Source organism: Salvia miltiorrhiza, chromosome 1 (genome assembly GCF_028751815.1).
Source record: "Salvia miltiorrhiza cultivar Shanhuang (shh) chromosome 1, IMPLAD_Smil_shh, whole genome shotgun sequence".
Taxonomy (NCBI): domain Eukaryota; kingdom Viridiplantae; phylum Streptophyta; class Magnoliopsida; order Lamiales; family Lamiaceae; genus Salvia; species Salvia miltiorrhiza.
Genome location: NC_080387.1, coordinates 41791696 through 41801592, shown reverse-complemented (window position 1 = coordinate 41801592; position 9897 = coordinate 41791696). Strand labels below are relative to the sequence as shown.

General features: G+C 38.3%; 1 long non-coding RNA gene across 1 annotated transcript; it reads left to right on the top strand.

Moving 5' to 3' along the window:
- Nucleotides 1-5296: 5296 nt before the first annotated feature.
- LOC131025290 (uncharacterized) lies at nt 5297-8607 on the top strand. Its single transcript, XR_009102125.1, has 3 exons — nt 5297-5859; nt 7713-7779; nt 8382-8607. It is a non-coding gene; the product is annotated as an uncharacterized LOC131025290 (long non-coding RNA).
- The last annotated feature ends 1290 nt before the right edge of the window (nt 8608-9897 follow it).

The following is a 9897-nucleotide window of genomic DNA, read 5'->3' as shown; positions in this document are numbered from 1 at the left end:
GGCACTGCACGAAAGTGGACTGTTGTGAGATCGAACTCAGGGAAGATCGGATACGAGGACGAGGCGTACAGTATGTGGTACAGAGATACCCTAGTAGATTTTCAAACACATGTTCATAGACTATGAAAGGATGAAAGCCTTATGGTTGTTACTAGACTGGATGGCATCGTGCACCTAGTCCCCGTGCTACCAATCGAGTGGTAGGATTGAGCAAGGAAGAAAGCCACTCAATATGATGGGACATGTCGTCTTGAGCATTTGACCCACAGGAGATGGGATTTGTTACAGATACCCAGATTTTCTATGCGGATCTACTGACCGGATGCCTGTTTTCTACCAGGGACTCTAGAAGAGTGTAGTAGATATCGAGTCGATCCTTGAGTATCAGTTACCAAAGATGATAAAATGATAAACGATAATGAGGATGAGAAGTAGCCGAGGAGGGCTAGAGTTGATGAGGATGAGAAGAGAAGTCGATATAGGCTAGAGCTAAGGATGACCTTGAGAGTATGCGCAGTACACCCTCGTTTTTGATTAGTTGCAATTACATTGCGATGTATATAACTTACTTAGGAGATACTGGTACTTGAGATTTTGACATGATGATAGATAAGCATGCAAATATAGTACCCTACTGATGTTAAATAGATGGATGTTCCTAGTGTGCTAAAGTAGTAACTAGATGAGTTAACTAGTAGCAATTACCGTAGGAGGTCCAGACCGAGACATAGTACTATTAATGGTGTCGGTTTAGAAGGGACATTACGATAGATACTATGGTTTTTGTAGGGTTTAAATAACCCCTTTATGTAAGCCCTTTAAAAAGAGGCATTCTACTGATGGATATATTAGGTTGACCAGAGTGGTCTTTTTGTTAGCATTTCGTGAGTGCTTATTGCCTTACAGATGAATGTTAAGGTGACCGTGAGGGTTTCCTTAAAGTTGAGTTAGTAAATTGAACTTGAGTTTTGAGGATGCTTAGAGCGTTGGTCGAGTTGAGTTTTCCTTTTGTGATTTCAAAAATGCCTCAAAGATGTCATCAAGAGTGTGATGTGAAGGATAGGCGGGATAATACTCCGCCACCACCACCGCAACATGAGAGGAGAGTCGAAAAATATTGAACTTTCGAAACAAGAGTCTAGAACATAGGACCCTGAGTTTAAGCTTTTAGCTTGCTGGTGTGAACTTAAATTTTGTTATGTATAGTATGTTGAGGGTTTAGAAGACACAGAATTTCCAAGTTCGGGATAGTATATCCCGTGTGACTGGGGAGTGATTATGTTGGACCTGGCCAGTCCGCATGATCCAAATCTCAGTAGACGTGTTTTGGGTTTATAAACCCATGTGTTTCAACTTTCGGTTGAAAAGCCAGATGGGTTCTTACTCTAGGTCATTTTTGTTCGACCTGGTAGTTACTTCATTCCACCCTCTGGTCATTCATTTGAGTCTCTTGAACAATTTGTTTTGATGTCATTCTAGGGTTGAACCCTTACAACTTTTGAGTTATCCTAGTAGATTCTTTTGATGTATAAGACCAGTGAGAGGCACGTCAGAGGACTTTAACACCCGAGCAACTGGTAAACTACACCTGAGAACAATTGAAGACTACTCTTGAGAAGTATGTACCGAGGAGTACAGTAAGCAGCGAGAGGCTGATTATCGAAGTTTGATGCAAGGAAAGAAATCGGTTGTAGAGTATAATCGAGAATTCTGTGAGCTATCACGATATGCTCATCAGAAGATGGATACTGATGATGAGATGTATGAGTTTTATGTGCCAGTTTAAGGCAGAACTTTAAGGTAGTATGGGCAAGTTATTGGATGCACCAGTTAGAATCCTGTTTAATACAGGAGCCTCGCATTCTTTAAGTGTTTGAAGCATGTTACCTTCAAACTCGAACCAAAACGAGCTAGTCCCAAGTTGAGAGTAATCACTCCTGTAGGAAGAGCTACTACAGTTTCTCACATGATTTCTAACTTAGAGCTTGAGTTAGGACCACTAAAGATGAAAGCAAGAACCTTGCACTTAATGCCTATGTGGAACGTAGACATTATTCTAAGGATGGACTGGTTAGCAGAAAACTTTGCCCCGATTGATTGTAAGAAGAGACAGATAACTTTCCAACCACCTGGGAAGGAACAGACATGTTTTCACGGCATTGATAGAAAGAAGAGAGTTCCAATCATTTCGGCACTTCAGGCGTCGAAATTGGTAAAGAAGAAAGGAGCACAAGCTTACCTAGTTTACTTGAATGATGAAGGAGAATCAAGTAAAAACTTTGAGGATGTAGTAGTGGTAAGGGAATATAGAGATGTATTTCCCGAGGTCTTACCAGGATTGCCACCAACAAGATAGTTGGAGTTCACTATCGACCTAGAACCTGGATCAGCACTAGTGTCGAAGGCACCCTATAGAATGGCGCCTAAGGAGCTACAAGAGCTGAAGATTCAGCTACAAGAATTGCTCGAGTTAGGTTTTATTAGACGTAGTGTATCCCCGTGGGGAGCACCAGTCTTTTTGTCAAAAGAAGGATGACACGTTGAGAATGTGCATAGATTATCGAGAGCTGAATAAATTGACACTCAAGAACAAATATCCTTTGCCGAGGATAGATGACTTGTTTGATCAATTACGAGGAGCGAGTTTTTCTTGAAAGTTGACTTGAGATCATAATACCACTAGTTCAAATTTTGACAGGAGGATACACCTAAGACAGCTTTTCAAATGAGGTATGAGCACTATGAGTTCATAGTTATGCCATTCGGTTTGACGAAGGCACCAGTAGTTTTCATGGATCACATGAATCGAGTGTTCCATCAATAACTGGATAAATTTATCCTAGTTTTCATAGATGATATTCTCATCTATTCGAAGAATGAGCAGGAGCGCCAAAACATTTGAGAACGATGTTGGAAACGCTAAGAGTTGAGAAGCTTTTTGCCAAATTCACCAAGTGCGAGTTTTGGTTGAACGAAGTAACTTTTCTAGGACATATTGTATCATCCAAAGGAATTAAAGTTGACCCCGTCAAGGTACAAGTTGTACATGAGTGGAGATCACCAACTACGCCTAACGAGATTTGCAGCTTTTTAGGCTTAGCAGGATACTAGAAGAGGTTTATTGAAGGATTTTCCACGATAGCAAGACCGAGAAAAGAAGCTAAGTACAATTGGAAAGAGGAGTGTAAAGAGAGTTTTTAAGAGCTTAAAGGAAATTGACTACAACACCAGTGCTGCTAGTCCCGGAAATGGATAAAGAGTATACCATCTACACAGATGCGTCAAAGAATGGGCTAGGATGTGTTTTGATGCAAGAAGGAAGAGTTATAGTCTTTGCATCACGACAACTTAGATCCCACGAGATAAATTATCCAATGCATGATTTAGAGCTTGCAGCCGTTGTGCATGCCCAAAAAAAAAAAATTTGGAGACATCATCTCTACGGAGTTAGATGTGAGATTTTCACGGACCACAAAACTTTGAAATACTTTTTCAAGCATAAGGATATTAACATGAGGCAAATGAGATGGCTCGAATTAGTAAAGGATGTTAACTGCGACATTAACTATCACCCTGGCAAGGCCAATGTAGTAGCCGATGCATTGAGCCGAAAGGTCTCGTCAAAGTTAGGATGTATTCTCACGAGAGAGGATGAGCTTATAAAGGACTTTGACAAGATGAGGATAGAGATGATAAAACCACCAGGGACGATAGCAAGTATTGTTGAGACGATGCCTAGTTTGAGGAAAATGGTGATTGAAGCACAAGGAAAGATGAGACAATGAACAAGTTACGAGAAAGGATAAGAGCAGGAGATCTCAAGAGCTACAAAAAAAAAAAAAAAAAAAAATCAGACAATGCTATCTTATTTGAGGGGAGAAGATGCATTCCCCGCGATGATGAACTTAAGAATACGATCATGAGTGAGACTCATGACACGCCTTACACCGCCCACCCAGGAGGCACACAGATGTATCAGGTTGTGAAAAAAAAAAAAAAAATTTTTGTGGGACGGAATGAAACGAGACATAGCTTTGTTTGTAGAGCGATGCTTAGCTTGTCAGCAAGTGAAAGCATTACACCAACGACCCTATGGGAAGTTAAAACCGTTGGAGATTCCCGAGTAGAAATGGGATCACATAACGATGGATTTTGTGACAGCTTTACCCAAAAGTCAAAGAGAAAATACAGCAATTTGGGTGATTGTAGATCGACTAACAAAATCTGCACATTTCATACCGATCCTAATCGCGTATGGACCAGATAAGTTAGCACAATTGTACGTTCGTGAGATTATAAGATTGCTTTGAGTACCGATGTAAGATCACCTCAGAAAGAGATCAATAAAAAAAAAATTTACATCACGTTTTTGGATGAGTTACAGAAAGAGTTGGGTACAAGGATGAATTTTAGCATAGCAGACGATGGAAGATATGATAAGAACTACTATCCTTGATAGAGGAGTACATCAGGAGAATGTGTTGCCACTAATTGAGTTTGCCTATAAGATGTGAGACAAAGTTTCGAGATTGGAGACAAAGTTTTCTTGAAGGTTTCACCCTCAAAAGGGGATGAATAGATTTGGAGTTAAAGGACAGCTTAGACCCAGAGTTATAAGTCCTTACGAGATATTGCAAAAGATAGGTCCAATAGCGTACAGGTTGGCTTTGCCACCTAGCTTTGGAAATGTGCATAACGTGTTTCACGTGTCACAATTGAGAGGATATATATTTTCGACCCAAACCATGTGGTTTACTAAGAAGAAATGATCTTAGAACCAGACTTGAGTTATGAAGAGAGACCTCAGATGATGCTAAATCATAAAATTTGGCAATTGAGTAATAAGTCGATTGCATTGGATAAGGTTCAATGGAGATATGATAGTTAGAAAGAAGTGGAAAGAGAGCTTGAGGATAAGATGTGAGAGAAGTATCCGAAACATTTACAGGAGGTACAAATTTCGGGACGAAATTTATTTTAAGGGGGAGGGTATGTAACACCCGGGCTTTTGATGACGTGTTTAATTGCTTAAGTTTGAGTAATTAGGGTATAGATCCCTTGTTTGATTTACTTTGTAAAGAGATGAGGAGTTATATGAAGTTCCCTTGTTATTTTTAAGATGTTGAGATGTTCTTTTGATGATGTTTGGATGATGTGAGATTTTATATCCGAAATTGAGTTTGAGTATTCGAATAATTCGAGATAATTATTTGAATGAGAACGGTGAACTCGGAAGTGAGATCTGAGTCCGTTAAGACGTTTTTTGAAAATTTTGACTTTTTGACGATGAATAGTAAAATACTGCTATTTCGTCTTTTTGTCGACTTTCAAAATCTTACGTGCACGTCGTCGAAAAATATTCTTAGTTTTTCGATACGAGTCCAATAATGAAAGTTTTTATTTTTGGACGACGAGTGAATAGTGAACTAGATTTTCTCGATAAACGAACCGAGCTCGTTTATCAGAATTTCGAGAACGAGCTTGTGTTTTCTATATTTATATAGAATTACGAGTGCAATGAAAGTGAGTAGAGGTTGAGAGGGCGAGTAACGAAGAGTATGGGTAGTTAATCGTTAAAACGAGACGAAACGAGATATTTAACGACTAACGGGTTAATATCCTAAATATCTAACCTACCCTACCCCTAACCACCCCCCCAACTGCCCACTATCCCTCTATCTCACCTAACTCACGCTATATCAGCCCACACCACACACACAACTCACATATTCACACACACAACACCTAAAACACACACTACACACGCCATTTTCCATTTAAGCTTGGACGGAGCTTTTGACCTCCGATTTGAGCACCGAGACGAGCGCCGATCATCTTTTCGATCATGTATCTAAGTAGGTAAGATCTCTACCTACGTTTTGATGGTTTTATTTTCGATTTTCGTCGACGTCGAAAAACGTCGATTCTCGACTTTATTTTGAAACGACGTCGGATCGTCGTGAAATTTTAGTATGTTGTTCTTGGGTAGATGTTGAGCATGTTTAATGAAGGGAGTAAGAACGGAACGAACCGTAGCTATGAAACCCATGAGGGCAGCCCCGTTTTTCACATATTAGCTTGTCTTTCGATTTTTGTTTGATCGTTTTGACTTGATATTTGTGCTTAGGGGTATGCTAGAATCGATATATATTAAATTCGTATTTTTCCAAGCACGAAAATTGTATAAATTTTTAGAGTATGATTATTTAAATTCGTGAAGTTTGAGACGTTGCATAATGAATATTATTGCGTATATGTGTTCTACGATATCACATGAGCATGCTAATTGATTTACAATTTATGGATGATAATTGTTGAACGAAATTAAAACTGGAATTCTGTCAAAATTTTACAGCAGTTTCAAGCTTATGTTTCGATGAGTTTTCATTGCTTGATGGCTCTGAAATTTTAGTATGTTTATCTATGATATGTGTATTTCGTTGCTGCAAAATTTCATGTCTTTTGAATGATGTTTGCTATTTTAAAGATATTTTGAAAAATCCTTGACAGAATCTGTCAACTATTGGTAGACTTCACAAAAACGTTTATATCTATTAATCCATGAAGGATTTTGCATCACCGTTTTTTTTAAACGAAACTAGACTTCAATACTTTTCTAAAAACATAAGATTTCGATTTTTATGACCTCTGAAACAGAGCAGTTTATTATTTCAAAAATGCCCTGTTCTGCTGTCATATTTGTCCAACAGTAAAAGTGTATGAGTTTCATTGTTTATTTGGCAGATCATATGAACGTTTTCTCTTGTGAAATTTTAACCAAATCTTCAAGGATACCTTTAGTTTTGGATGATTAAATTTGATGGAATTTTATTAAGGTTTGCCTTGGTTTCTAATGGCCTAAACAAAATTGGCAGAAACTGTCAATCTTTGACAGCCTGCACTAAAAGAGCAATATCTCCAAAAACCTTTAACCTTTTTGGTTAACTACCATTTTTAGAGTGAACTACACTTCATGAAGTTTTTGAGATCAATTGGTATGAGAGTTTATGATGATTGAGTTGGTTGTTATGAAGTTTTAAAGATGACACAAAAACAGCAAAACTTTCTAGAAAATAACTTGATTATATTTGTTTTGATGGATGATACGATATGACTAAATGGTGTGAGTTGTGAGAGTTATGATTAACGCACATAAATGTTGGTATCTGACACTCGAACAATTGGTGTCGAGTATAAATGATAGTTTACTGATAAAGAGTTTTGATGATTTTGAATTATTTGGTTTGCGTTGAAAAGATGTCAAGATGTTAAGTTTTGAGTCGAGAGACGAGTTCACGTAGTGAGATTCACGCGTTGAAATCTCGTGGCTGACATTATATATGAATAGGTCATGCCGAAATTTTTAGTGAAATTAGAATTTGAGCATAGTCAATTCTTGTTGACCTGTGACTCAAATACATACCTAATGGAAAGTTTAACTTTCTAATTGGTTAATTAGACGAGATGAGAGCGAATAGATCTGCTAAGAAAGTGGACTTTTCGATGTGTTAAATATTTCTTTTAATTGAAGCGCTGCTAATTATAACATAAGGATGTTATAATTAATGAGTAATGACGAGAGATAATAATTGTTATATTGATTAACAATCAAGAGAGATGAACATTAGAGATACTAATGTTTCATAAAAGAAATTAGATTATTAATCGAGGTTTCTTTTATAACTTCTCACCAATTCTTCATAACGATGAAGGTCCTTTTGGGAAGTAACGACTTGAGGGAGAGAGTGACGTTACTCATTGATACAGAGACACAACGAGGTGGGCATTACTTTTACTATACGTATATAGAGATCCCCTGCGTGTCGTAGGCCTCTTATACGAATGAATGCATGAGATGATCTAACTGTTAATTTCAGTTTCATATATATCAAATGAGTTTAAATGTTACGTTCAAGCAAGTTATTTCATGACAAAATCTTTGAGTTAAAGTTATTTCAACTATTGTCTTGCCATAAAATGTTTCAATTTTAGTATGATATCTATCTGCTTTGGCTTTGCCAATGATGCAATCGAATTCGGGTCCTGAGCAGTTGATAGCTATCCTGCCAGGGCTAGTGTACACCAATGACCGTGAGTCATCTAGCGGGTTGGCCGGTCAAGTGACCGTGAGAGGTGGCCACCTCTCCGGCACACAGTTTCAGATATGATAGATTACAAAAGAACTTAGTCTGATCAGACGAACTTTAAGAATCACAAATGAACTTAGTAAGCTTGGGCCTTTTTAGCGAAAAACTCCCTTGCTGTACTGATTATGATGGCATGACAATTTATAGTTTTGAAGCATGTATTTTTATACCTAGGCATACGTGCCCACTGAGTGCTTTTGTACTCAGCCCTGCATATGTTTTCTAAATGTGCAGGTTGAGCTGATGTGATGATGGTGCTGCAATGAGCGGAGTCTCCAGGGTTGTTAATAAATAGTTAACCTGTCTAGAATATGTCTTCATACATATGTCTAGCTACTTTCCGCTGCAAGATGTTGTTGATGTTATAGTATGTTATGTCATACTTTGAGTCTTAAGAGAATGGTTTCATACGATGTATAACTTGATTAATGATATTAATTAAGTTTTATGCTGTCTTTCATAGACTGTTTTCAATTGAGTATTAATGAATAAAAATGACGAGTTTTATTAAGATGAGTAAGTTTTACGGCTATAAATGACGCCCCTTTTCTTCCCCTTCTTCTTTAACCCCATCCCTAGTCGTGGATCACTCGGCCTAACTATCCATAGTTAGGGCGGGCTGTGACATGTTCTCATTTTATACAATAATTCTTATTTGAACCTCTATATCTATGTTCAAATTTTGGAGGGAGCAAAAAAAATTTAGTACATTAATTTTAACAAATATGTATTGTTCCCAAATTTTCACGAAAACGCAGTTCTCATTAATGCTCTATCACACACACACACACACACACTATATATATATATATATATATATATATATATAGGAGAGGGGAGAGGTTCAAATAAGAACCACTAATTAAAATTAGAACGGAGAACCATTTTAAGCCATTCGATCATCAAGATCTACGGTGAATGCATCATCTTGGTGGATGAATGCAGATCCTGGGTTCGAATCCTGAAGGGAGCAAAAAATTTATTTTTTTCGGATGCATTAAATTTAACAATGAATGCATTAATTTATATAGCAGATGCATTAATTTTAATTGTTCTTATATTCTCACGATAATTATGGTTCTCACTATAACCGCACCCTATAGGGGAGAGTTCAATGGAGACCACTCCCTTAGATAAAGAATAAAGACCAAATCATGTGGGTTGATCTTGCTTAATCTAAGGGTGATAATTTAACCCTTAATTATGATTTTATTTTATTTATTTTATATAATAAAGGTTAGGTTTGTCATTTGTATTTTCTTTCTCTCTCTCTCTTCCAAGTCACGGTATATCTCTCTCTTTCCCATTACTCACGTTCTTTCTCTCTCTCTCTCTCTCTCTCTCTCTCTCTCTCTCTCTCTCTCTCCCAAACTCACGCTCTCTTTTTCTCCCACACAGCCGCCGCCTCCCTTTTCCAGAACTGACATCGCCGTCGCCGCTTCTGCTCCACCGCCATCCCCTCCATTCTCCCTTCCACCGCCTCCCTCCCCTATCGCCTCCATCTCCTCTTCCTCCTCCTGCTGCTCCGCCGGCGTCGCAGGCGGAGGGATTCTCGAGGTTGTGCTGCCCCGGCGTCGTCAGGGTGAAGTAGATGAAGACGACGATGGTAGAACGCTCGTGGTGGCGACCGCCGCGCCGCGCCGGATTTGCAGATCTGCATATCGTCAATGAAGTGTTCGTAGAAAATATCAATGAACATACTGATGTTCGTTAATATGTTCGTAGAAAACCAATGAACATACTGATGTTC